This window comes from Antechinus flavipes, chromosome 3 (assembly GCF_016432865.1).
Source record: "Antechinus flavipes isolate AdamAnt ecotype Samford, QLD, Australia chromosome 3, AdamAnt_v2, whole genome shotgun sequence".
Lineage (NCBI taxonomy): Eukaryota > Metazoa > Chordata > Mammalia > Dasyuromorphia > Dasyuridae > Antechinus > Antechinus flavipes.
Window position 1 is genome coordinate 366,270,144 of NC_067400.1, and position 27,229 is coordinate 366,297,372.

A 27,229-nucleotide genomic window follows, 5' to 3' on the forward strand; every position below is an offset into this window, starting at 1 on the left:
ATTCTTTCAACAATATTGTTTTTGCAAACAATATTCTCTTTGCTTTGCTCATTTCATTCTTTGTTATTTCTTATATCTTTCCTTGTCTTTTTTAAATCAATAAACTCATCATTTCTTATAATACAGTAGTATTTCATTACAAACATATACCACAACTTGTTCAGCTATTCTCCAATTGATGGATATCCCCTCAATTTCCAGTTCTTTGTACCACAAAGAGAACTTTCAAACACATAGGGTATTTTCCTTTTGCCCTGATCACTTTGGGAGACAGGATGTACAGTTTTATGTATGGACAAAATCTGAATTCCAAAATGATTGGATCAGTTCACAATTCCCTTGACTTCTCAGCTAACTGCCCAATATGATTGTTACATCTATGGATTTCTGATGGGACTAAAAAACTAGCCTCTAGTCAATTTTTAGAATTTTGCATCTTTCAGTCTTACATTTTTGTATCTCCAGCGCTTTAGCACATTGCCTAGTACATAATAGGTGCTTAATGAATATTACTTGATTGTTTTTTTTTCATATTTGTGACTGCAAACAAGTGGTGCCATCTTCACAATTTAACTTTTCCAGTCTGTCCCATTCTTAGAGAGAATTATAATGGGAAGAGTTCTGAATATGAAAGAGCTAAAATCATACTGCTGCTATTATCCAGCTGTGAGATTATAGAAAGCCACTTAATATTTCTAAGATTCATATTCTACATCTTTTTTTAAAAAGTGATAATAATAGCTGTACTACCTACAACACAGAGTTGTTATGACAATTTTAGAATATTTTAAATGCTTCGCAAACTTTGAAGTACTAGCCATATAAATGTCACCTATTATTGTTATTTTAATTTCATATTCTCCCCTTCACTTAGTCTATGTTCCAGACAAATTGGATTATTCTTTTTTCCCCAAGAATACACCCTGTGCTTTCTTTGTCCATGTTTTTGTTCAAGCTTTGTTTTTCCTGCACAAGCAATATTCTCTCCTCTTATTTATTCAAAAAATTAAATACATATTTTAAATGAACTAAAATCCATTTTTTTTTATCATTCCACTCCCTCCCTCCTCCTCCACCATTAAAATAAAAAAAGCAAGACACTAGTTAAGCAAATCAAATCCCTGCATTGCTAATGTCTAAAATTGTGCCTCAATCTGCATATTGAGTCTATCAATTCTGACAATATGTAAGTAGCATGATTCAGCATGAATCCTCAGGAAATATGAATAATTATATTTATCAGTTATTAATTCTTGGAAGATATGCTATTGTTATAATATAAATTTGTCTCATGGTTCTGCTCACTTCACTCTATAGCAAATCATAAAGGTCTGCCTACATTTCTCTGAAATCACTCCCTTTCATTATTTCTTAATATTCCATGATATTCATATACTATAAACTGCTCAGTCATTCCAAAATATATGAGCACCCTCTTCATTACTAACTCTTTGTCACTATATACACTGCATAAATGTTTTTGTACTTCATGTTTTTTCTTTGATCTCTTTGGGATATATCCCTATAGTAACATTCATGATTTAGTGAATTTGAGAGCATAATTATAAATTAGTTTCTGGAATGACTTGATTAATTTACTGCCCACAACAACAAAGAATGAGTATGCCTAATTTCCAACAATCCATCCAATATGTTTCATTTTTCTTTTTTGTCATCTTTGTTGCAAGATGAAATCTCAGAGTTTAATTTTCATTTCTCTAATTATCATTTATATCATTCTTCATGTAGTTATTGATAGATAAATTTCTTCCTTTAAAAATGGCTCTTCATATCCTTTGGTCATTATAAATTGGGAAATGGCCAAAGGATATTAAAAATGATTATATACTTGAAAATAGTACCTTTATCAGAGAAATTTGCTGCAAAGGTTTTTCTTACCCCCAATTTCTATGCACAAATGCCTTTTAAACTTTATATAATAAAAATTGTTCTTATTTCTATCCCTAATTTTTCTCCTATTTTTGTATATGGAAAGGTAATTTCTTTCTTCTTCTTCTAATTTTAATGATTTCATTTTTTGTCATTATGCATTTGGATATTATCTTAATATACAGTATGAAGTGTTGATCTCAACCAAATTTATGCCTGACTACTTTCCTTTTGTCATTAGCAAATCGGTTGGAATCTTTAGGTTTATCAAATATTAGAGTACCATCTTGATTTACTTCTATGTGCTGTGTAACTACTATTCCATTTATCAGTCTTTCATTTTAACCATTTCCAAATCATTTAGGCTACTTTTCAATAAAGTTTGAGATTTGGTACTTCCATGGCCTTTTCCCCTTAATTTTCCCTGGAGAATATTGACTATTTGTTTCCTTAGTGAAATTTTTTTGTTCCTAGTTATGAAAAGCAATACTTTAATAGACCTGTTTCTATCATACTGAATAAGTAAAATAATTTAAGCAAAATCGTCATTTTTAGTATGTTGACTTAGCTTCTTCATGAGCAATTGATGTGTTTTTTTAACTAGATTTTTTTGTTTGTTTCTGTAAAGCAATTTTTGCAGTTGTATTTATATAGTACCTGTGTGTGTTGGCAGGTGGCCTCCAAAGTATTTTATGCTTTCTATATTTATCTTAAATGAATTTCTATTTGTATCATTCCCTGGTGACTTTTGTTGGGAATATACAGAAATGTTGATGATTTATTTAGATTTATTCTGCATCCTGCAAATTTGCTGAAGTTTTTAATATCAATTTTTATTCAATTCTCCAAGGTGCTCTAAACAAACTATTATGTTAGACACAAAACTGATAATTTTGTTTTCTTTACCCATGATTTTTCCCTCATGAGTCCTCTAGAATTGTGTTAGGTAATTGAGTTGATCTGAGTTCTTAAGTCTTTAAAAGTTATCCTATTGCTATATTGAGCATTTCTAGCACTATCTCATATAATTAGAGTGATGGTAGAAGTCCAGATCCTATGTGAAAAGCTGCTAGTTTATCTTCATTATAAATAATACTGTGACTTTTTTTAAGGTATATAATACTTCTGATGTTAAAGAAAGATCCATTTCTTCTTAAGTGTTCTAGCTGTTATTGTTTTTAACAGGAATAGGTATTATATCTTGTCCAAAGCTTTTTATATATCTGTTGATATAATCAGATGATTTTTGTTCTTATTATTAATAAGGCCTTGATATTGGAAGTTTCCCTAACATTAAACCTATCCTGCATGATTGATATAAATGGAAACTGATCATAATATATAATCTTTGTGATATGTTGCTGAAATTTTTTGCTAATGTTTATATCAATATTCTTTAGGAGTATTCATCTATGTTATCTTTGTTTTGACTCTCCTTAGTGTAGGTATCAATATGTTTTTATCATTATAGGAATTTGACAGGACTTCTTTCTTGGATTTTTAAAAATAGCTTTTGTAATATTGCAATTAATTCTTCTTTGAAAGTTAGATAAAATTTAATTATAAATTTGCCAACTAAATTAATTCATTCTTTAAAGCAGAAATAAAATTCTACTTTTCTTCAGTTGTTAACCTCTTCTCTCCCAAATTTTTTCACTGCTGGATCTCACACATAGGTTTATTTTTAATTTCCTCTGTGGCATATACCTACCTACCTATATCTACATTAATACATATGTATGTTATATATTATGTAAATGATATAAACTTAGATAGTATGCATAGATGTAGATTATAAATATAGATGTAGATATATTTATTCCAGGTTTGTAATTTTAGCAGTGTAGGAAAACTCTACCCCTTCTAGAAACTATTTTCTACTAATTCTGATCTCTAACTGTTATATAACTACATTGTTCCATGAAAGCTTAAGTGATCTGCCATGAGTTGCATAGCTAGTATATGTCAAAGTGAAAAGATAATCCTAATTTTTCCTGATTCAAACAATGACCTTCTGTTAACACTACCACATTATCTTTAATATACTCTTCCTGGGTATTTTAATTATTCATGTTTATCAAGATAACTCTATAAATATGTATGCATATATTGTATTTAACATGAACTTTACCATATTTAGCATATATGGGACTACCTGCCATCTAGGGGAAAGGGTGAAGGGAGGAGGGGAAAAGTCGGAACAGAAGTTTTTGCAAGGGTCAATGTTGAAAAATTACCCATGCATATGTTTTGTATATAAAAAGCTATAATAAAAAATTTATTCATGTTTATGTCTTATGCTTGTAAGAACGTAAATTTCTCTAGGGCAAGGGCTAGGGTTATCTAAATTTTGTATCTTCTCCAATTCCTTGCAAAGAACTACATACATATGTACAAACTCACACACACACACATGTGCACATCCCTTTGAAAGACTTAAGTATAATCAAATCCATGACCAGTCATTGATTCCAGAGGATTTCTTATGAACCATGTTACATATCTCCTGACCAGTGATGGACTGCAAATGAAGAACAAGATTTGCTTGACTGTTTATATGTTACAGGGGCTTTTCAAATTTTGGGCATTTAATATATTAATTTTGTTATTGAAGAGGAGGGGATGAGAAAGAAAAATAAATTCTCATTAATTTTTAAAAAAAGAAAAATATGGTGGTTATACATTTATGGTGAGAGTTATGCTTCTCAATTTGGATTACTCTGAAGCCAGAGATAAACATAGAGCATTAATGGCCTTCTTTATAGTATTCCTAGGATATCAATGAATTCTTTTTATCACATATTACTATAGGATAGAAAGCTCAAACATGTATCATTTGGGACATATGTGGCTCACAGCATTCCCAAGTACAGCAGGAACCAGATTAAAATGTAATTGAAAAATATTTAGCAAGATAAATAAAAATAATAAAACATGGATAATATTAACACATGATTTTATAAATTAATATGTGGCTTACTGACATCCTTATGTAGTTTAGGACTTGTTTTTATTTGAGTTTGACATATTCCTAAAAGGTCACAATGTTGAGGTTGCTCTGATGTTGGCAATTTGAGAGATTGTCTCAAAGAAGAATTGCTTTTGATAAAATAATACTCTTTATCTTTGCCACTTGCATAACTGTTTTCCCTCTGCTTCCTACCTATGCCATTCATTCTCTCAGTGCTTTTTTCCAACCCACAGCCAATTCTGTCTATTAAAGAATGAATATAGTTTTCATTTGATTTGCCACAAAGAAAATAAACTGATGTTAATGTTTTAATAATTGTTATATAAATTAGACTGAATTATAAATGGCTCTTATCTATTCACTTAAGAAGACCTTGCACAATTTCCAGACATGTATCATTGACCATTATTTCCAATTTTGTGTATTAATTACAGAATTTTAAATTTAGAATGGAGTTCAGAGAACAACTAATCTAAGCTATGTATGGTGTGTTTCAAAATCCTTAGTATAGTTTTGTCATTAAAGATTAAAATTGTACTAAAACTTTTGGTATCCTTTGCATACATATTATACATATACATCCACATCCACACATCTGTATGTTTAAAAATATTTAGATATACATCGATGTGTCCATAATTATGCATATACACATACATCTCACAATGGATGCATACATACATATCTATCTATATGATACTTTATGTATGTTTTTATATATGTATATACACACCCACGTGTATATGTATATGCATGTGTATGTAATCCCCTTTATATTATAACTGTTAATCATCTAGTTTTTGAATCAGTTTGGACTTGGTTTTTTTTAAACAATGAGGTAAATCAATGCAATTCCAATTAAGTGGATCCACTTCCAGAGGGAGAACTATGGAAATAGAATATGGGTCCAAGCATAGCATTTTCACCTTTTTGTTGTTGTTTATTTGTTTGTTTTCTTTATTATGTTTTTTTTTTCCCTTTTTGATTTTTTGTGCCAACATGAAAAATATCGAAATAAATTAGAAAAATTGCACATGTTTAATCTATATGGAATTGCAAATTGACTTTGGGAGAGGAAGAGGGAGGAAAGAGGAAAAAAAATTAGGAACACAAAGTTTTACAAAGTTGAATGTTAAAAACTATCTTTGCCTGGATTTGGAAAAATAAAATGGTATTTAAAAAAGAAAATGAATCAGTTACTTCCTTAAATAGTTAATTCCACCTTGGGATGGTTCCATAGCTCACTGTTAGGGAATTTTTCCTTATACTAATTTTATATTGGCCTCTTTGCAACTTCTAACCACTGAGTGCTCTGGGCAGGAACAGAACAAGAACAACCCTCTTCTGTATGGTAGTCCTTTGAATACCTGGAGAGTATGTCATTGCCTTCCTCCCCACTCATTTTTTTTTCCTATCTAAAATTAAACATTTTCAAATTTTTTTTCCACTTGATCACCTTTTGAAACAAACTTTAGGCCCTTAGTTATTCCAGTTGCCCTCCTCTGGATTCTCTTGAATATTAATGTTCTTCCAAAATGTGGTGTCTCACACCAAATTCAATATTTCAGATATGGTTAGATCTGATTAGAATATTCATACTCTCAATTACTTAGTCCTGGATGCTAAGTTCCTCCTTTCAATCAAAAGTCACATAAGCTTAAGCCATATTGCATTGTTGACATCTGTTCAGCTTTCAATATGTTAATATCCCCCAGATCATTTTTCAGACAAACTATTTGATAGTCATGCTTTCGTCAGCTTATAATTGTGAATTGAATTTGAATGTAAATATAAGATTGTTCCATCTATTTATTTTTATCTAATTTCATCATATCTAGTCCAATGCTTTAACTTGTTAATATCTTTTTGAATCCCTGCCCTTTCAACTGGTATGTGAGCTTCTAGGATCCTATCATTTATCCTTTATCCTTTATACTAGCTTATTGATAAAAATGTTAAGCAGCCTACTGCCAAGCATAGAATCATGAGATATTTCTTTATTCTAAATCCTTTTCAAACAAAATTCTTTGGTTGTGTTTCAGATTTTTCCCAGTTTTTCTCTTCTTCATTATTAATTGTAAGATAGAGAGATCAATTATCCCTAAAATTTTCATAATCCTTATATAGAAAAAAACTGGTTCCAACTATTGGTAAGCATTAGATTGTGAATATATATCTTTAGTTAGTTTTAGGTAAGTCAAGATGAGAAAATATTGGTAGTTCTTTTGGTGGAGAGGGAGCTCTAAAAGATGTCTGGATAAATGAAGTATCTTCTTCATCAGGGTTGTGATACTACTTAAACTCCTCAGCTATATATTTTTCTTTTTTTTGTTCACTTAATCTGTAATAACTTAATGGCAATAATAATTCATTTTCTGCTTCAATCGTTCTTCAAACAAGGACTCTCCACCATGCTTCTCATTTCTTCCTCCTGGGTTTCAAACATGAGAATGTATTAATGATTTAAGATGCTACTCAACTCCCTTTTACCTATTCTGTTACTTCAAATAAGATAAACCTTTGCAAAGTAATATTCTAGAGATAAGTTCTACCAAGTCTCTGTGGGATGTCAAATTTGTCTTCTTACATTAGCATCTCTAGTTCATCTTGTTCATAAGCCAGACTCTGTGGATTTATATAGAGATCATTAGGGTATAGGTTTTATTGATGACTCTTCTTGAATTGTATCTCCTGTGAACTTCTGCGTGTTTCAAATGCCATTTTTCTTCTTATGTTGTAGCTCCTATATAATTTATCTGGTGGATATATAAAACCAATTTTCTCTTTCCACATTCTAATTCAGTTTAAAGCATTTTTGTTAAATTTCCAAGGTATTAAGCAAATACATTTGCTTATTTTTTGTTTAAAATGTGATGGGGGGAGAGAGGGTGGCCAAGATGGCAGAAAGGAAACAGGTCTCTTTCTGATCTTCTCTCACAACCCTCAGACTAACTAGCAAATCCAGTAGCCTCTGAATTAGCTCTGGACTGGCAGAACCCACAAATGTTGGGAGTGCAACAAATTACCAGCAGAAGATAATTTCAAAAATCATCAGAAAAGGTTTGTTTCAATTGGACATGGAGAGAGGCGGGCCAGACACAAGCAATCTAAGCACAGGCGCCAGCACACACAGTGCAGGCAGTGCAGACCCAGGGTGGTGGGGGCTCCCTGCAATGGAGAATTTACAGGGAGGAATCTTCAACATCAGTATTAGCTAATCTGACCTGGCTTCAAGCCAGTGGATCAGCAGAGAACTTATGAAACATGCAACACAAACACAAAAGATGTGTAGTGAGCCCCAAACTGCCAGAATCTCAGGGGACCTGGCCACACCCACCCAGCACCAGGAGTGAGTCAGCATGGATTCAGCACAGCCTATATAAGAAGCTTGGAAAACCTCCCCTGCCCTAAAAGCAGACCTTAACTTTTGTTAAAATGAGTAAAAAAGCAAAGAGCACTCTGACCATAGATAGTTTTTATGGTAAAAGGGAAGAACAGATTTCAAACCCTGAAAAGACTGAAAGCAGATCGTCTCCAGATGAAGCCCCAAAGGCTGATATAAATTGGTCCACATCACATAAGGCTCTCCTAAAAGAATTTATAAAAGCTCTTAAAAGAAAGCTATAAGAAAAATAGGGAAAGGAAATGAGAACTTTACAAGAGGGTTTGGAAAAGAAAGCACAGAAATTATCTGAAGAAAATTCACCTCAAAATTGATAGTGAAATGGAAGCCTATAACTCTTTTTTTTTATTTTTATTTTTTACAAAATATGCATATTTTATACAAAAACACGTATATACATACATATATGCAAAATACAAAATAAAAATTACAAAATATGCACATCGCAAATAGAGAAACTCAAACAATAGAATCTCTGTTCCAATTTTTTTTTCCCCTCCCTCCCTCCACCCCCCCCCCCCAGATGGCAAGCAGTCCTTTATATGTTGGATATGTTGCAGTATATCCTAGATACAATATATGTTTGCAGGGAAGCCTATAACTCTTAAAAAATAAAGTTTACAAAATGGAAAAAGAAAACAATTCTCTGAAAAACAGAATTTATGAAATGGAAAAAGTAAATTCATAAAACAAAACAACTCATTTAAAAATTCAATTGGACAAATACAAAAAGAAGTTTAAAAAGTAAATGAAGAAAATAATTCACTAAAAGTCAGAAATGAAGAATGAAAATGAACGACTCAATGAGATATCAAGGTTCAGTCAAGCAAAACAAAAAATAAAAAGAAAAATTAGGAAAAAAATATAAAATACCTACTGGGAAAACAACTGACCTGGAAAATAGATCTAGGAGAGACAATCTAAGAATTATTGGACTTCCTGAAAACTATGATAAAGAAAAGGGCCTAGACACTATTTTTCAGGAAATCATCAAAGAGAACTGCCAAAATTGAAACTCCAAGGAATGTAGTGGCTAAATTTCAAAACTATCAGAGCAAGGAAAAAAAATATTACAAGCAGTCAGAAAAAAACAAAAACAAAACCAAAAACCAATTAAAATACTGAGGAGCCATAATAAAGATTACCCAAGACCTAGCAACTTCCACCTTAAAGGATTGAAGGGCTTAGAATCTGATATTCCTAAAGGCAAAGGAACTTGGAATGCAGCCAAGAATAAATTGCCCTGCTAAACTGAGCATTTTCTTCCAGTTAGGAAGATGGACATTCAATTAAACAAGCGAATGTCATTTATTTCTGATGAAAAGACCAAAGCTACACAAAAATTTTGACCTCCAAATATAGAACTCAAGAGAAGCATAAAAAAAATAAAAAGAAAAGAACTCTTGAGAACAGTATTTCTGTTTTGGGTATATATGGAGAGTGCATGTATACTTTGATTTTACTGTTATTAAAAAAAAAAAAAAAACGAGGTGGAAAGGGGGTTGTACTGGAAAAAGGGGAAAGTAAAGGTTAAAAAAGAGGAAAATTGCATCTCACAAAGAGGCAAAGGATACATAAGGGAAGGATGTGAGGGGGATGAATATTGTGTGGATATTACTCTTATCAGATTTGGCTCAAAGAGAAAACATTAGACATAGTTGGTTTCATAGAGAAACTTCTCTTATCTTATAAAAAATTGGGAGGGGAAAGTGAAAAAAGGAAAGGGTAGGCTAAATAGAAGGGAAAAAAGAAATATTAGGGGAGAGATAGAAGAAAGGAGTAAGGGCTCTAAAGGGTGAGAACTGCTTGAGTCAAGTGTTGCTCATAAGTAAAATCCTGGGGAGGAGGGAAAGAAAAAAATGAAAAGAGAAAAGTATATTTGGGGTTGAAAAGATGACAGAAAATACAGAATTAGTAGTTTTAAGCTTAAATGTGAATGGGGTGAACTCTCCCATAAAGCAGAAGCAGATAGCAAATGGTATTAAAAGCCAGAATGCTACAATATGTTGTTTATAAGAAACACATTTAAAGAAGAGTGATACATACAGAATAAAGGTAAAAGGCTGGAGCAGAATCTCTTATGTGAAGTAAAAAAAGCAGGGGTAGCCATCCTGATATCAGATCAAGAAAAAGCAAAAATTGATCTAATTAAAAGAGATAAGGAAGGAAACTATATTTTGCTAAAGGGAGCATAGACAATGAAGAAATATCAATACTAAGCATATATGCACCAAGTGATATAGCATGGAAATTCCTAAAGAAGATGAGAGCTACAAAAAGAAATAGATAGCAAAACTATAATATAATAATTGCTCTCTCAGAACTAGATAAGTCAAACCACAAAATAAATAAAAAAGAAGCTAAAGAGGTAAATAGAATATTAGAAAAGTTAGGCATGATAGATCTTTGGAGACTGAAAGTAGTATACTTTCTTCTCACCAGTTCATGGAACCTATTAGGACATAAAGACATCAAAATCAAATGCAGAAAGGCAGAAATAGTAAATACATTTTTTTTTCAGATCATGATGCAATAAAAATTACTTTCAATAAAAGGCCAGGGGAAAATAGATCAAAAGGTAATTAGAAATTAAATAATATCATCCTAAAGAATAAATTGGTGAAATAGCAAATCATAGACACAATTAATAATTTTATCCAAGAGAATGACAACAATGAGACAACATACCAAAATTTGTGGGATAGCCAAAGTGGTAATAAGGGGAGATTTTATCTCTAGATGCTTACTTGCATAAAATGGAGAAAGAGAAGATCAATGAATGTAGTTTGCAACTTAAAAAGTTAGAAAAAGAACAAATTAAACCCTCCAATCAAGTACCAAACTTGAATCTAAAAATAAAAGGAGAGATTAATTAATAAAATTGAAAAATTAAAAAAGCTATTGAATTAGTAAATAAAACTAAGAGTTGGTTTTATGAAAAAAACTAACAAAATAGATAAATCTTTAGTTAATTTAATTAGAAAAAGGAAAGAGGAAAATCAAATTGTTAGTCTCAAAAATGAAAAGGGAGAAATTAACACCAATGAAGAGGAAATTTGAGCAATTATTAGGAGTGATTTTGCCCAACTTTATGCTAATAAATTTATAACCTAAGCAAAATGGAGGAATAACTACAAAAATATAAATTGCCCAGATTAAAAGAAGAGTAAATAAATTAATTAAATAGTCCGATTTTAGAAAAAGAAATAGAACAAGTTATTAATCGACTTCCTAAGAAAAACATCCCCAGAACCAGATGGATTTACATGTGAATTCTACCAAACATTTAAAGAATAATTAACCCCAATACTATATAATCTATTTGAAAAAAAATAGGGAATGAAGGCATCCTACCAAATTCTTTTTATGACACACACATGGTACTGATACCTAAACCAGATAGGATGAAAACAGAGGAAGAAAATTATTGACCAATCTCCCTAATGAATATTTATGCAAAAATCTTAAATAAAATATTAGCAAAGAGATTACACAAAGTTACCCCCAAGATAATACATCATGACCAAGTAGAATTTATAACAGGAATGCAAAGCTGGTTCAGTATTAGGAAAACTATTAGCATAATTGATTATATCAATAACCAAACTAACAAAAAATATATGATTATCTCAATAGATGCAGAAAAAGCATTTAATAAAACCCAACATCCATTCCTATGAAAAACACTAGAGAGTATAGGAATAAATGGACTTTTCCTTTAAATAGTCAGTAGAATCTATTTAAAACCCACAACCAGCATCTTATGTAATGGGGATAAACTTGAACCATTCCCAATAAGATCAAGGATGAAATAAAATTGCTCACTATCCCCATTATTATTCAGTATTGTATTAGAAATTCTAGCTTTGGCAATAAGAGAAGAAAAGGAGATTAAAAAATTAGAGTAGGTAATTTGAAACCAAATTATCACTCTTTGCAGATGGGATTTCATACCATGAAAACTTAGAGAACTTACTTAGAGAACCCTAGAGAACCAACTAAAAAAACTATTAGAAATTATCTACAACTTTAGCAAAGTTGCAGGACACAAAACAAATCCACATAAATTGTCAGCATTTTTATACATCACTAACAAAATCCAACAGCAAAAGATACAAAGAGAAATTTCATTTAAATTCACTGTAGATAGTATAAAATAAAATAAAATAAAATATCTGCTAAGGGAAAGTCAATAAATACATGAGCAAAACTACAATACACTTTCCACACAAATAAAGTCAGATATAAACAACTGGAAAAATATTAAGTGCCCTTGGATAGGTCAAGTGAATATAATAAAGATGACAATACTCCCTAAACTAATTTATTCATTACTATATCAAATTCCCAAGAAACTATTTACTGACCTAGAAAAAAATAACAACAAAATTCATCTGGAAGAACAAAAGGTCAAGAATTTCAAGGTTATTAATAAAAAAAAAAAAAACCAAAATAAATAAAGAAGGCCTACCTGTACCAGATCTAAAACTATATTATAAAGCAGCAGTCATCAAAAGTATTTGGTACTGGCCAAGAAATAAAGCAATTGATCAGTGGAATAGGTTAGGATCACAGAACAAAATTACCAGTGACCATAGTAATCTATTGTTTGAAAACCAAAGACTTCAGGTTTTGGGATAAGAACTCAATATTTGACAAAAATTGCTGGGAAAATTGGAAACTAGTATGGAAGAAACTAGACATTGACCCACACATAACACCATACACCAAGATAAGGTCAAAATGGGTTCATGACTTCGACATAAAGAATAATATTATAAACAAATTGGAAGAACATAGGATGGTCCAACTCTCACATCTGTGGAGGAAGAAGGAATTTGTGACCAAAGAAGAACTAGAGATCATTATTGATCATGAAATAGATAATTTTGATTATATTAAGTTAAAAAGTTTTTGTATAAACAAAACTAATGCAGACAAGATTAAAACAGAAGCAATAAACTTTTATTTTTTATTCAAAGATTTTGATAAAGGCCTCATTTCTAAAATATATAGAGAACTGACTCTACTTATAAGAATTCAAGCCATTCTCCAAATAGTAAATGGTCAAAGGATATGAACAGACCATTTTCAGATGAAGAAATTGAAACTATATCTAGTTGTATGAAAAGATGCTCCAAATCATTATTAATCAGAGAAATGCAAATTAAGACAACTCTGAGATACCACTACACATCTGTCAAATTGGCTAGAATGACAGAAAGATAATGATGAATGTTGGAGGGGATGTGGGAAAACTGGGACACTGATACATTGTTGGTGGAATTGTAAACAAATCCAGCCATTCTGGAGAGCAATTTGGAACTATACTCAAAAAGATATCAAACTGTGCATACCCTTTGACCCAGCAGTGTTTCTACTGGGCTTATAATCCAAAGAGATATTAAAGAGGGAAAGGGACCCACATGTGCAAAAATGTTTGTGGCAGCCCTGTTTATAATAGCTAGAAACTGGAAACTGAATGGATGTCCATCAATTGGAGAATGGCTGAACAAATTGTGGTATATAAATGTTATGGAATATTATTGTTCTATAAGAAATGACCAACAGGATGATTTCAGAGAGGACTGGAGAGATTTCCATGAACTGATGCTAAATGAAATGAGCAGAACCAGATCATTATACACAGCAACAATAAAATTATACAATGATCAATTCTGATGGACATGGCTCTCTTCAACAATGAGATTATTCAGACCAATTCCAATTGTACAGTGATAAAGAGAGCCATCTACACCCAGAGAGAGGATTGTGAGAACTGAGTGTGAACCACAACGTAGCATTTTCACTCTTTCTGTTGTTGTTTGCTTGCATTTTGTTTTCTTTTTCAATTTTTTTTCTCTTCTTAATTTATCTTGTGCAGCAAGATAACTGTGTAACTATGTATACATATATTAGATTTAACATATACTTTAACATATTTAACATGTATTGGACTACCTGCCATCTGGGGAGTGTGTGAGGGTGATGAGGTTCAGGGTTGTGTCCCCAAATGAAGAGGTTCAGTGCAGGACAGGATGTTGTGGGAGCCCATTTGGTTGGTGCAGAGTTTATTGTTGGCATTGGGAAGTCAGCCTTTGCTATGCATGAATAGAAAGACTACATTCCTTGGTGGGAAGGTCCTGGCAGAGGGATATAAAGTTTCTAGCAGAAAAATCTTGACAGAGAGGTGAATAAGGTCTTGTAAAGGAAATAGGTGAGAAAGAGATAAAGAAGGAGTAATGCTGAAAAAGAATATCATTTCAGCAGTCAGAAGGTTGCAACTTATGCCAAGGGGAGAGAGAGAGGTTCCTTGGCATGATTAGGTCCTCTCAAGGAATTGGACTGGAGGAAGCTTGTTAATATGGGTAATTCTTGGTGGGGACTGGGAGCAGTTTGAGCTGGAATTAGAATAGAAAATCTTGGAATTGAATGTGTCTCTGGGCTAATTTTCAACTCAATACGGTTAGGAGAGGTCCTGGACTCAACCAGTCCCAATCAGATAACAGAATGAAACCACTTTATCTTGATTCTCTGGGGTGGGTCTCTCAGGGGAGTGCTTAGCATTTCCCCCAAAGTCAGAGAGAGAGAAAGAGAAAGAGTTTCAAAGCTCCCTTTGTCATCAGGAAGAAGGAAAATTTGAAATAGAAGGTTTTGAAAGAATCAGTGTTGAAAAATTACCATGTATATGTTTTGTAAATAAAAAGCTTTAATGAAAAATAAATAAACTTTAGAGTGCTGGCACCCTAAAAAATAAAAATAAAGATATGATAAATCAGGGATGGACTTGGCTAGAAGTCATCTTTCTTGTTTTTTTAAAGTTATAGTTGAGAAATCCAAATCCAATTCTCACATATCTTCTTCTTAACCAACAAAAGTACAGAATACATTTTGGAAACAATAATGCTATACTTTTCTTAAAACATTCCATATTGAATTCATTTAGATAAATCCAAAAGTTCTTTTTCAAATTTTTTTCAATATCACTTTTACCCACATATTTAGCCCAATGATCCAATAATGTAAATATCTCCCTAGATTAAATTTTTTTTCTTTAAATTCTCTTTGAACAGTTGAAAGCAGGAAATAGTTCTGACATTCCAGCATTCTGAACATTTATACAAATTTCAATAATGCACTCTCTTTTAGAAGGAACTAAATATTGGAACTGTTATAGACTAAGCTAAAATGAAAACTGGATTTTGACAAACTGAATGATAAAGGTTTTTTATTTTTATTTTTTGTTTTGTTTTATTTTAAATAACAATGGGGAATTTAAAGGAATTATTTTCTCATTAACAAGATAATCAACTTAGTTGTGTTTGTTCTCCCTTGAGCTATTATTACTGCATAGTGAAAGAAATATCTACTTAAGGTCAAGTTACAGGGTTTTTTTGTTTGTTTGTTTTTGTTATTTTATTCTCACAAACATTTGGCATCAATCATTCTTTTAATCACTCATTTTCAGTAACCCTAAGTTTGCAAAGGACTTAATATTCTGCTGCAAGAAAATAAAAACCTCTGGGTATACACTGTGATTGAGAGAAAAAGAAAAGAGCATGAAAATTAAATGAAGAACAATTGCATAAATAGTAGCAAAATGCAAATTTCCTTTTGTCACTTAAAGCTCTATCTTCCACCTAGATTTGACCCTGGAGAAAATCCCCAAAGAGATAAATAAAGTACTCTGCCAAGCTGATAGAACAATCTGTGAGAACTCAGGTATACAAAAGCAACCATAAAAAAATGGTGTGAGAATGTTACTACCTTCCTCAGCTTTCTATGTTGTTTTTTTTTTAACCCTGGAAATTTTTTTAAGAATCCTATGTTGTAAAACTATAAAGGATTTAGTATTGCTACTATTGCTTAAGCCATATTAATCAAAAGTGGCTAAATAAATGATTGAATGTTAGGGAAAATGAATTATAACTATGAGATTGCCACTTTCTCCCAAATATTGGAATTTCTCTTTGATAGAATTGTCATTGATATCTATCCCTAGACTCTACATCCAAGGAAAGTAGATACCTGCCTTCAAGTTATAGAGCTTCACAAAAGAAATTTGCCTAAGAATATCACACCTTCTATCTGTCATGACTAACTTTGGACTTTTTTGTTGTTGACTCATTTCAGTTGCCTTCAACTTTCTGTGACCAAATTTTGAGGGTTTTCTTGACAATGATATTGTAGTGGTTTGCCATTTTTTCCAGCTCATTATACAGGTGAGGAATTGAAGCAAACAGGGTTAAGTGACTTAACCAGGTTCACATAGATAGTAAATATCTGAGGCCAGTTTCAAACTCAGGAAGATGAATCTTCTTGATTTCAAGTACATTGTTCTAACCACTGTCCAATCTAGCTTCCCTACTCTCATATTCTTGGTTTTTCACCTAATTTAAAACATTTATCACAATGGATTAGATCAGTTTTGAACAATTTCTGTGGGCAGCATATTGACTTAGAAAACTACATATTAGTAATATTTGTGTTGTATTATATTTTAAATTTAATTTTAACTTATTTGTTCATTATATGGGAAGGTGGGTATCACAGTGGATTGGAGTGATAGGTCTGGAGTGAGGAAGATCTAAGTTAATATCTGGCCTCAGACTCTTATTAGTTTTGTGATCTTGTGATTCTTTTTGCCTAAGTTTCCACATTTGTAAAATAAGCTGGAGAAAAAAATGGCAAACCACTCCAATATATTTGCCAAGAAAACTCCAAATGAGGTCATGAAGAGTAAGACACAACTCAACTGACTAAACTACAGCATTCATTAAATATTTTCCAATTACATTTTAATCTGATTCTAGCCTCACTTAGATGTGTTGAATTTAATTTTAATTTAATTTAAATTTAAGTTTAATACTTCTAGGTCAGACAATAAAGGACAAGAGCATTATCTCTGCAGATATGAAATTTCAGAAGTGTGTTAGTCAAGAACTTGCTACCTGATATGTTCTACCTGCAATTCCACTTTGCTACTTAATATCTATGAAACTTTAGACAAATCATTTAAATTTTCTTGATTTGCAAAGTGATTAAGTTAGAATCATTAGCTTCTATGGTTCTCCAGAGGAAAATCTAAACTCTAAATGATTTCTTCATTCAAGACACTCCAGATTACTATGTGCTACCTTCTTTAAATTCAGCTGATTAGAGTAGAATTGATCCTGCAGATACTTGTTATAGTTATTGTCATTAAGTGGTTTCAGTCATGTATGATTCTTTGTGATACAATTTAAGGTTTTTATAACAAAGATACTAGAATGGTTTGCCATTTTTTTTCTCCTGTTCATTTTTACAGATGTGGAAACCGAGGCAAACAGAAATTGCCATCTCCATCTCTAGTTCATTTTATGGATGAGAAAACCGAGACAAGCATGGTTAAGTGGCTTGCCCAGGATTGAGAAAAGTTAGTATATGAGGTTAGATTTGGACTTGAGGAAAACAAGTCTTTCTGACTCCTGTCTTGGCTCTCTACCTTGACTGTGCCATCTACCTGCCCTCTCATATGCTACAAGTGCATATTTAAATTCAGAAAATAATTGCTAATTGTTAAGATATCTTATTGTCCAGATCTCAAATCTTGTCTCATCAGAAATAGTAAGGAAGAAAAGTTATACAGGAATTTCTCTTCATTAATGGGAAGAGCAACAATCTACCTGTCAAAGAACAAAGGTGATACTATTTTCCTTTCCCCTTTGAGAACCTGTATCTTCTCATGTTTCCTCCTTCCTGGAGCCAGAATTAATTTTTTTTTTAATTTCATAAAGAAGAAACAAAGTGTCATAAAAAGAAAATCTAAAACTATTATGGATAATTAAACCATGGAATGTCTCAGTATTCTGAAATTACACTAATAGGCCACTATTTTACCACCTGTATCCTTTTACCCTATAGCATAGTAACTAATATGTTATTTCTTTAAAAGAGTAAGTTTCCCGAGGGTAGAATTAATTCATATTTTTATTTTGCACACTTAGAAGCAACCATAATGAAGAGATCCTGAGTAGCTCTGTAAGGTAGCAGAGAAAGCCTGAAGACAAGATTATAATGCCCCCTGAGGCAAGTAGGGAAGGGCACTGAGGGCTTCTGCTCTGCCTTTCAGTACCATCTCCTGGAGGTCTTTGGAGGCTCTGCCTCATTGTATCTGATCAGAAAGCTGAGTTGTGATGTCAAACCCCTGAGGTTAAATTTCCCTATAAATCTGTCCATGGCCTGGGCTATCTTTGCTGAATCTCTTCTGGGTTAGCCTACCGCAGCGTTGTCTCATCATATCTTCCCACCTCCTCACCCCATGCCTTTGTTTTTATTATAGTTTTTAAGACACTAAATTCCTCTATGGATATAGCCTGCCAGTCAATGGCATACTCCTACTTTCTGGCTTTTTTCCTTTCTCTTTTCTCTACTAGGGAATTTGTCTTTTCTCCCTTTCTCCACTAGGGAACTTGTTTTTTTCCCTTGTGGATTATTAAACCCCTTTCCTTGCTAACAATATCCTCTACTGAATCTACTTCATATTTACTTCTGCTGGCATCTATTTTACCTCTTTACTTTGGTCCCTAACCTCTTCTCATAAATTAAAGTACCTTTTAACAAAGAGAACATGATTGTGAATTTTTCACATGTACTTTGTGCTTTGTGCCTCATATTTTGAATTAGGAATTGCTACCCTGACCATGTTAATAATACCTGGAATATAGTTGGCATTGATAACTACCCCTTGGCTGAGCCCACAGTTGATTGGGCAAATTATGATCTCTGCACTTAAGTTAAGAAGACTACTTAGCTGAGCCAACAAGAGTTAAAAATATTCATTGCTTGACTGATTAGTCAATAGTTTATTAGGGAATCCCTAAGCCCAGATATCCTAGTATCCTCTGGAAAAGTTATTCCTCATACCTAAACCCCTTTGATTGGAGAACAATAAGTGAAGAAGAAAAGTTAGAAGATAAAAAACAGAAGTTATAAATATTCATTGCTTAATTGATTAATCAATAATTTATTAGAGAATCCCTAAGCCCAGAAATCCTCTAGAAAAGTTATTCCTCATCCCTAGACTCCTTTAATTGTATAACAATAAGTGAAGAAGAAAAGCTAGAAGATAAGTTTAATTAGCTCCAGTTGATGGGCAGTTGTCCTCCAAAAAGAGATAACACACATATATGTAGGGAGATGGCTGATAAGTGTGCAAGCCCACTTGCACCCAAGTTCCAATCTGGCTTTAGGCACTTCCTTTCTGGGTGACAGTGGGCCAGTCATTTAGCCCTTTTTGCTTCGGTTTCCACATCTTTAAAATGTGCTCCGATGGCAAACCGCTTCAGTATCTTTGCCAAAAAATCCTCCAATGGGGTCCTGGAGAATTCATCACAACTAAATAACAACAGAAGGCAAAAAGAGCCTGTCAGTTGAGGCTGCTCAACTATTTGCTTATTTGGGAGACTGAATAAAAAAGGACAGCAAGTCGGGTTCTTTAGTGGTGATTTGGCTGGGGAGAGGGGAGATTGATATTGTTCCAAGACCAGGTCTGTTCTTAGGGGAGTAGTTTCACTGTAGTTAATTTGATCAGAACATCTTGGTGGGTCAGAAGGTCTCTAGTTAATATCACAAAATGTCCTTGGTAGTATGGGAAGTGAGATGGAATGAGACTGAAATTTAATTCATTTATATTACCCACCCTGCTAGTACATTTCTTTGACCTATAAATGTTACTTTTGAATGTTGAAAAAAGTAAAGAAGGTGGTTCCCAAAACCCACAACATACAGATTGTGTCTATTTCCTCCTCAAATTCATCAGCTTTATTTATTTATCTGAAACCTTGACTACTGAAGGGATGAAATTTTTTATAAGTAAATTCTAAGCATGAAGATGGGAGACATTTGAGAAAATAATAGCGATTATATTGGCAATACTATCCCAGAAGAGGCAAGAAAGTAATTGGGAGGCACAGTGCCCTAGCCTGGGAGTGAAAAGGGCTTTAGAACAACTCCATTATATTCCTAATTTTACCTTGAGCTGACCCTTTCTACTGCCAAGGGTGTAAGGGAAGTAAAAGAAGCAAGCTTGCAGGGTGATCACCTAGTATCGCTGTCCAACAGCTCAGCCAAAATAGAGCCCTTTCCTTGAGAATAGAGTAACCAGCCCCAAAATGAAGTGACAAATTTCAGCTAAAAGAAAGGTGACTGCTGCCTGTTCACACAATAGAATGCTTTGAAAGGTGTTTGGAAGATTACATACAGCTCCTTTTAAATTACCTCGATAAAATCAGAATGGCATATAGACTGTGTGGGGGTGTATCATAGGAAAGTGTATGAGTGCTATCAAGAAACAGGTTTATTTACACTAATAGGAGGAGAATGATGCTGAACTACTTCTTTGAAGAATAATGCTCTTTTTCTCTTAGTATCCTTTTCTCATCTCCCTGAATTATAACAATGGAAACTACAACAGGGCCCTAGAGGAGCCTCTGAGAAAATCCAAATGGGAGAAAAAGTGTGTGTGTGTGTGTGAGTGTGTGTGTAGGATAGGATAAGAGACACTGGTCTGAATATATATATATACACATATATATATATATTCACACATGGGTGGTTGTATATAAATAACTAAATTTGAATTAAATTTGGATTATGATTTCTGTATAAATAATTAAATTTTAAAGCAGATAAGTGGGTATCTGGGCCATGTCGACATTTAATTTTTATAGTCCTTCAACCACTGTAGGTTTGAATGATGCAGAGGTCATTTCATATAGAAGGCTTGTTGATAGAATAGTAGACTAAGAGTTAAGATAAGCTCGGTTTGAATCTTACCTCAGTGGCTAAATGACATAGGCAAATCATTAAACTTTCTTAGCCTCAGTTTCTTTATCTGTAAAAAGGGGATAAATAACAACTCCCTAGGGTCATTGTGATGACTTCAATGTTAAGAAGTAGAAGACAATTAGTATAACTTCTTAAAGGCTTTAATAAATAAAAAATATCCAATGGTTTGAGAAAATGAAATTTCATTTGCTTGTGATCCTATGACCCATAATCCTTTGACCTTTTGAGGAAAGGGAAAAAAAAAAGATTCGCAGAATAGACCAATACTGGTATCTTTTTTATTGGATTTGATAATTTACAAAGTATTTTCTACTTTGGAAGTCTGAATTATGTAGTATGATTGTTATTCCCATTCAATGGATAAGGATATTGGGGCTCAAAGAAATGAAGCAATTTGCCACACAACTAATAAGTCACATATTATTATTATTAACTGGTAAGAGATAAAAGTGAATGGAAGGTCTTATTCTCAAGCCTGTGTACTTTAAATGTCATTTTTTACTAATCTCAAAGCACAGATCTCTTCAGCAAAATAATATTTTTTGCAAATTAAATTCCTTTAGAAATAAATAGAAACAGAATTGTAACTGGTACATTTTCCCACTGGGGTCAAAACAGTTGATGGCAGATAGATGGAAACCTGATGGTACAAAAAGATAGTCCATCCAGAAATACAGTCATTCTACAAATGGTAGCATCGTACAATTCTGCAATGTGCTGTTGCCAATTGACAAAGTATTATGAACAGAGACTTGGAAATGACAATTTTTGTAAGGAAAAAGCAGAGCTCTTTATGACAATTTCCTATGACAAACCTCCTTTTAAATCAATGTTAATTAAATCCTTGAATAGATCTTACTTTTCATTTGAATTTCATTTATGGAGCAATTCCTTTTTGTAAGTAGAGAGGGAATAGTTGAGAGATACTCATGATTAAATCCATAAATGGAGGAAGGAAATGAATGAATTGTCCCATTTTTTTCACTGAAATTTTTGCTTCCCATCCCCATGAGAATCTCAGAAAACAGAAGAGGGTAGAAGTATAATGGGAGAAATAAATATGCATCCATTAAAAAAGTCATCTAGTCCAATCTCCTCATTTTACAGATGGAGAAATAGGGAGTGCCTTCAGAGAGTAAATGACTTGCCTAGGATCATTTACCTAGTAAGTAGAAAGATCAAGATTCAAATCCAGGTTAAGTGACTCAAAGGCCAACATTCCTTTCAAAATACCAGGCTGCCTCTCTAATATAGATAGGAGGTAAGTGGTACAGTGGAAAAAGTTTTTGAGTCAAAGAATCTAGATTCAAATAACTTCCCAAACTACTTGTGAGATTAAGCTACTAAACTAATCTTTCTGATCTTGAATTTCTTCATATGTAAAATAAGGATTAGATGGATTCTAAGGTCCTTTCTAGCTCTATTTTTATGATCCTATGCATACAATATGAGTTATTGATTGAAATGATTATTGATCAAGCCTTAATATTCATTTAGCAATAACTCATAACCTATGATTGGGGGAGGGGAATTCCTGAAATTTAAATTTCTGACATAGTAATGATAAAGCATTGGGTTTAAATTTCGAATTTTGATAAATATCTGGCTAGCCTGTTTCATTTCCCCACCATTCCTGAGGCTACCTGGAGAGAAATTCCAATGATTCATTTTGCTTCATTCGGAAAACCATAAGCAAAACCCACCAGCAGCCTGTAAATAATGGAAGAGGGTGAGTGGGAGCCTGTGGCAAAGGCTTAGAGAAAACTCACACACACATATGCCACTCTTCTAACTAGATTTTGTGCTTTTTATGTGTTCAGTCAGGAATGAAAACAATATTATAAATGTTATGCTTTCCAGAGCTGACAGATGCTCATCTTGGGATGAAGTTACATATACCGATAGAAAATGAGCTGCAGTGAGTTCCTCACAGAGGATAAGTGGGTGTTTTCTGAATCTTTGATGAAAACCCATCGTAGCATGGATAGTACATATATATTTTACCTTATTACCCAGATTTATCCTTGAAAACTTTTCCTCTACCATCTTTACCCATCCAACTGACAATTTCCAGTGTTCCCATGTTATTACTACTTACTTCGTATAAAGAACAAATGATGTTTTACAGCAGCTGTATGAAGTGCCATTGAGGATTAAATTGCTTTTCTTTCTTTCTTATCATCATGAATTTGGTGCTGATGAAAGATAGAAGATTGGCAGCCTGGGAGCCCAAAGTCTTCTGTTATCTATGGGATGGGCAAAGGCAATACAAACTTCCTTCTACTCATCTGCCATCTGCCACTGTTTGAATTGAGAAGAAAGAGCTCTCTGGGAGAGTATGTCATTTTAAAAGATAGGATTTCTCTTTACAGAGGAGAAAAAGCAGGGTTTTACAAAAGAAATGGAGGGAACAATGAAGGTACTAAAGATTCAGAAAGATTCCATAACATTTGTATTTCTACTTCGTTTTCTATAACGTTTTCCCTATTTCTCCTCCTCTACCTCGGTCCACTAGTCTGTTCTCCCCCTGCATGGATTTTGCAATTGAAACATTTTTCAATGTACATACACATAGATTAAGGATACAAATTTGTTGTTAAAATGTGGGATATTTAGAAGTGTGAAATATAAAATAATAATGATAATAGCCATGTTATTAATCACAAAACTATTATCTATATTGCTTTACCAAGCAAAGCACTTTGCATCTATTATTCCCCTTGATCTTCACAGCTAACAATGCTATGTGATTGTTAGCTCCATTTTGTAGATAAGCAACTGAGACTGAGAGAGTCTGGTCTAGTCATACAACTAGAAAATTTGAACTCAGGTTTTCCTGACTCCAAATTCAGCGTCCTATCCACCATACAGAAATCATACTACCTTCCAATTTTATATCCATCTCTTCCCTTTCTGTACTCTTTTTTGTTCTGTTCAGTAGCATCAAAGTCCCCCTTTAGATGCATAGAGCCTTCACTGAGGAGGCATTACATTCAGTGCTCAACCTACCTTTCCAACTCAAAACTTAACTACTCTTTGTTTCATTCTGAAGAGAGCACTTTTGTTTGCCAGGTTGGAAAAGATATAATATATTCTTTAGCAGTAATGTGATATTGCTAGGTACAGCCAAATGTATAGCCTAACACAAAAATATTTGGCTTAACCTAGAAAATTCCTCAACAATTCATGGAAATGATTTTCAAAAAGCAGAATTTCTCATTATATACAGTCTAGTGAAAGAGATAGGGTGATAGTTTCTTTAAATGTTTCCCATTTTTATCTCTTCCCATTCCCTATGAACCCTTATTCTTGGTCTTCTTAATATTCGGATCACATACAAAAATGTTATTTTCTGCTCTGTGACTAACTGACTTAGTGATAACTTCTGTATACATTTTTGCTTTAGTTTGCTAACACATATCTTTGTCCCAGATGATGAGTTCCTAAATAGAAAGTGTTTAACTCACTTTATTAAATACAACATTTAACTCAGGATGTTTCTTAATTTTTGAAGTTTTTGTTTGCAAAGATGATGATAATCAGTTCATGATAATTTATCCTATTGTTATCAAGGCCAGTTTTAGGCAAAAGTGTTCACATAATCATAGCTGAATAGGTTCCTCTCATCTTTTCCATTAATTCCCCTTATTCCTCTGTCCCAAGTGTCCATGTTCCCTATGAACTAGAAAGAAAAAAAGTCATAAAACATCATATTTGGTTCACTTGCTATGTACTCCCCCCTCCCCCGTTTTGTTTTATTCACATAGGCTGTACAGAGTCACTGGCCTATCATTTCATAAGGATAAGACCAAAATATGCACAGCCCTGTGATTTTTATCTGGCCCAGAGCTGCTACGAATTTTGACAACCAAGGTATATTTCAAAAAATGTTCCCATGGCAAATAACACAAAGCATGGACTCAAAGTAAATTTGAGGAGAAAAGTAATGTGAGAGGAAAGTTCTAGGAATTGTGAAACACACTTGGCAACTACAAGCACAGTTCTGCAGTGATCTTTTTAGAAGGTCAGACAATACAGTATCTGTAAGCAGACAGGACCAAGCAGAGAGTAAATTTAGGATGTAGCCATTGAGGGAAGAAAACATCTAGCTATAAGCTTATGATTTTAACCAATTATAGGTGCTAAACTCAGTGACTTTTACAAAGCTGAAAGAAAGTTTTATCACACTAAATTTTTCAACCTTGTGGCAAAGTGCAAAATGACCCGGCAATTATAACTATGACATGTTTATCTTAGAGTATCTGCTTTTCCAAATCTTGAAATTTGGCTTCTTAATTCCCTCATAACAAAACAAAAACGAGAAATCATGGGGCTATCAGATCTTACTATTTTTTTCTTCATAACATCTTTCAGACATGTCTTTTCTAACCCATACAGTAACCATCATAGTTATAGCCTTCATCACCTCTCTCCAAGACTATTACAGTTGCCTCTTCCTTGATTTCCATGCCTTGAGTCTCTATGGACTCCAATATATCTTCCACACAATTCCAAAAGTGATTTCCAAAAAATATAGATCTAAATATCGTATCACCTCCCAACTCAACTAACTCCAGTGGTTCCTTCTTACCTACAGAATAAAATATAAACTTCACTTTTATATATTTAGAACTCTTTAGAAACTTATCCCTCCCTATTTTTTAATCCTCTTAGATATTGTCTTTCTACATACTTGTCTGAGTATTCTGGCGTACTTGACTGTAGTCATTCTCCGCATCTCTTCTCTGTGTTTTGCACCAGTTATCCTCCATGCCTGTAGTTCTCTAATACTTTACCTTTGTCCTTCAGAACTAATTTCCTGCAATTCAGTAAAAAATTTAAACTTTTTAGGGAAGTCTTTCCTGATGCCTTAATTTCATTAAATCTCCACCCCCAACCCTGTGTGCCTCCTTTCTAAGTTTCTTAATAACAATGAGGTGGAAAATAACTGATTCAAACAATAAATTTTATATTGTTTCACTTTGTGACTGGACATGCATGTTTAATTCTTCTGTCACTAATTTGACTCAGGACATCTGATCTTGAGTGAATAAAATCAGATTTATCTTATTTACCCACCTTTATGAATGTCTGTGTCAGTTTTGCACTAGTTTTCATGCTATTTACATTGATACCAATGAAACAAGAAAAAATAGTAGCTCTTAAAAATACACTCTGATGATGGTCGAAAACTACTTGGTGTGCGGAAGTCAATCATTCCAAGGATTATTGAGATCCACAAAGAAACATGATGAGACACACTAATCTTGGGAAAGTTTGGTCAAAAGGGAAAAGCAGCATCAATAGATGATAAAGGTATTGCTGCAAAGCAGCCTAAGTAATACTCAGAAAAGAAGCAAAGGTCAGAAAGACCTAGAAAATAGAGACATTGTTAATCATTCCTCAGCAGAATAGGATAGGTTACTTGAGATTGTAAAAAATAGTGAGAAGATTAATTTAATTTTTTTTAATTGCTAACCACTACTGTGAAAGAAAAATATTTATTTTGAGTAAGACAATATGTCAAATGGAGTACTAGAGAGTGGGAAAATAATATTTTTAGTAATGAGCCTTACATTTTCTTTTGAGAATTGTCAGAGTTGTCAAAAGAATTGTCAAGTCTTGGTGAGTTTATCTATACAATCTGAATGTTTTCATGTGTGTGTGTATATACACACTCAAAAATATGTACATGTGTAATATATACATACCTATATATGTACACAAGATTTTTTTTTTTTACTTCCAGTGGGCCCATGTGTTTTGCTTTCATGGAGGAAACAATAAATTCAAAAAATGTATTTATATATTGAGGAAGAATTTATTTGAAATTATCACAAATTCTAAAGGGACATGGAACAATGCAACATGTCCTTGTATCATGTTGCACATCAAGAAAGGTTAAGAAATTATCTGAGAACATAGAGGTTCTTTTCCTTTTATTTTTTTTCCTAATCATCTTGGGAAACAGATGTGGTAGAGGTATAGAGGAAGTCAAAGAGTATAAACAGTGAATAATTCTTTTGCCTTGATTCCAGATTGCTCTCCAACATGCTTGAATTAGTTCTCAGGACCATCAATAGTGAATTAATGTCCCAATTCTTCTACATCCCCTCTGGCATTTATCATTTTCCTTT